We start from the raw sequence: 3,561 nt of genomic DNA on the forward strand, positions 1-3,561 counted from the left end.
GATCAGCCATGGTGATGTCGCGCTCAATATTATAAGAGTAATGAGATAGGAACTTCTGGATGAGTTCCTCAAATGTTCTTATGCCACCTGGAAGTCGGGAAAACCATGATGTGGTTGTTCCTCCCAAGCTTTGGGGAAAAAGGCGCATTAAGTATGTGTCTTCATATGCCACTTCAAGACAAGCGGAATGAAATTCTCGGACATGATCACGGGGATCCCCCTTTCCTCTATATTTTTCGAATTTTGGTGTTTCGAACCCGTGTGGAAAGGGTGGCATATAAAGATTCCTATCAAACAGATAGGGACAGATGTCGTTAAGTGAGAATTGGTTGGTCTTAACACCACTATGAAGTTGTTGGGCGAGATTCTCAACTTGTTACTGCAACATCTCCATTTCATTAGGAGGAGGAGGTGGTGGGTTACCTCGAGGGATGTTATATCTGATGGGATCTCTATGCCTTTCTTCCTCATGGCGACTTTGTCTTTCTGATGCTTGTCTTAATTGGGCAAGATCAAAGTCTGAGGGGAGTTTGGCTCCTTCTTGAGCGAGTTTTAAGAAGTGAGCATCCGCATTGCTCCTTAATATTTCATCAAATAATCTATTAAAATGAGGGTTATGCTGAACCCTTTCGATTGTTGAAGGAGTGGGTGTACCTGGGTTTTCATCATTCCCATTTCCTCCAAGTGCTTCTTGAAATTCATTAAGGTTGTCCTCTTCTTCCTCAATTTCTATTTCTCGTTGCCTTGATCGTGATCGGGTTTGAGCCATTTTGTTTGCAAGTTTGTTTTTGAAGTTGATTGAAGATGATGATGAGTGGTGATGTAATGAAAGATTGATTGGTTGGTGATTTGTGTTGTATGGGGATCTCTAGCACTTTAAGGTAGATGTAACCGAAATTCCTTCTTTGAATTGCTTGTTTGTTTTGAGGAGTTTGGATGTGATAAGGTGTAGAGAAATCTGAGATGTGTTACAGACTTTGACTACCTAGTAATGAGAGGATTCACTCATGAACTAGTTTTAACCTGCGTAGATGTGTCTCTTAGGATGAGCTTATCCTAGATGTAGAAACAATCTAAAAAGTGATGTGATGTGTTTGATTTCAAGCAATATCTAAAAAGGAATCTTGGGACAAGAACCTCTTAATGTTTTGAGAGTTGGGACGGATTGATGATGAAGTGATGATGTATGAGTGGGATGATGGATGAAAATGTTTTCAACTTCAATAAAAACTTTGTGTTATAAATGGGACAAACTCTATCTCTTCCCTTTTGGGTGTTGGTGGCACTTCTCGAGCTGTGTTGTAGGTGATACAGATGTTGGAGAAAAAGTTGGGATTAATCTTTCCTCCTTGATTTTTGTGATAACTCAGAGCTCTATATTGCATAAAAGCTCTGCTGTTCAATGATTCTGAATCAAACTCGTTTGTTTTACCTTGAAGGTATAGACGCATGCGATGTAGAAAGACTCTATGGGAGACAAAGATTTGTCGATTGATATAGAAGAATTTCCTCCTTTTGATTAATGCCTTTGAGCTTAGTGGTCTCCTTTTCAAGGTGATATTCTGATGACAATTCTTCTTTCGCAAGATGTGAAGAATGGTCATAAAATTTGACTCTTTGTTGTTTGCACTTTGTTTTTGGTATTTTTGGTTGTGTTGACAGATGTTGGATGAATACTTTGTTTTTGGGATTGATTTTCTGATTTTTCTTTGACAAGAAAACAAAGCAAGCACACAAACACAAAATTGTAGCCTCAAAGGCACAAATGAGTATGGGTCTAGATCAACCCAATTCTTGGACTTGTTTTTGACCCTTCCTTTAGATCTATTTTAAGGTGTATTTCCAAAGCCTGAAGTCGGCTCAATTCGCACTAGGTCTGTAAAATGAACACACTTCAAACACTCTTTATCCCTAAGGTCAAATGGCCAGTTGTGATAAATTTAGCCCACATCTTGATATTTCTTCGACTTTGGTACTACATACCTTATGAATCCCGCCGTGGCAGGTAAGGATGTGATATACTAAGTCTTGCACGAGCATAAGAAATAGATGATCCCTATGATGGGGGAGTCACCACTTTTATCAAGCCACAAGTGACCTTTCAAAAAGCTATGTTTCTACTCAAGGAAATATGTATGGTGAGTATCTTGGGAGCAAAACCATCTATGCTCTTGCACTAAATTATACCTCAAATATCCTCAATCAATAGAACGGGTGGGCTACTACTTAAAGGTGTTTAGTCATGTTCGATGTTTTTGGACATAAGTTCATTCTGCAGTGACTCACTTAAGAGCCTTGTAACTGGTAGTGGGGCCCATTTGTCCTTTCGGCTAGTTACACTGTAGGAACAGCTATACCCAAGGCTACAACTTTCGCTCTCACCTGATTTCTATAGCGGCTCGAAGGATTTACCGCTCGAGGTCATTCCCAAGAGTATCGATCCCTTGGTAGGCCTCTCTTAAAAAGATAAAATTTTGAGTGTTACTAACACTTTTCTCTTGCACCTAGGACCACGAGAGCCAAGGGAGAGGATAGTGTGTGTTAGAAGTAGGTCCACTCGACTGACTTTTGTGCACAAGCGTGCCAGATACGTAAAACACTTGTTCTTTTTAATCCAGCATTTGTAAATGTGATCTAACTATTTGGAGATGTTGCTCCAACAGTCATGGTGTTCTTTTTAACTTCAAAGCAATATGTTTTGTAATCTAGAAGTTGAAAGTCCTGGTCAACTTAATGAAAAACACGTTTGCATGAAGGAAAATTTGTTTTGCAAAAAAATCAAAAACAAGTGAATTGTTCTTTTTACTTGCCCAAAATTTGAAGTCTGGATTGTAAATTCTTTAGTTTGATGCAAGAAAATGGAATTGTTGATTTTAAGCACCAAATAAAATGAAGCCTAACTAGAAAACAATGAAAAACTCCTTTTTTTTTGTGTTTTTAAGTCCTTTTTAAGCACTAAATGAATTTTTTTTTGTGATTTTTGTTGTGTTGTTTAACCTGCACAAACAAAAGAAACAAGTTAATAAAATCGATGCTCAAAGAGGGGGGCTTCCACAAGCCTAAATTCTGATTTTTTTGGGTTACAAGTCCATTTGGGCGACACTCTGTCGCAATAGCGCTATTCTGTGTTTTTACAGAAGTGCTGATTCATACAATAGCACTAGTCTGCGTGAGCAGAAGCACTAATTTAAACAGTAGCGCTGAAAGAAAAGAAAATCCCGAGAAGACAAAAGCGCTAGAAGTGTGTCAATAGCGCTGAAACTGTGACAATAGCGCTGAAATGTTGTCAATAGCGCTGAAACATTTTCAATAGCGCTATTTTAGGGTCAATAGCGCTAAAAGAAATTTTGCAATAGCGCTAAAACGCGTTCAATAGCGCCGAAGCGCGACCTGTGTGGCAATTTCAACAAGCAAAATGTTAATTTAAAAAAAAATTGATCAGAAGGTTGCGTGTTCTATTCACGTCGGGTTCACCAAATGATGCCCTCCTAAATGGCACAATGTTAGTCTAAGATCAAACAACACAAAACACACAAGACGTTAGCGTTAGTCAATCAAAAA

The sequence above is a fragment of the Cryptomeria japonica genome, chromosome 5, assembly GCF_030272615.1.
Source record: "Cryptomeria japonica chromosome 5, Sugi_1.0, whole genome shotgun sequence".
Taxonomy (NCBI): Eukaryota; Viridiplantae; Streptophyta; class Pinopsida; order Cupressales; family Cupressaceae; genus Cryptomeria; species Cryptomeria japonica.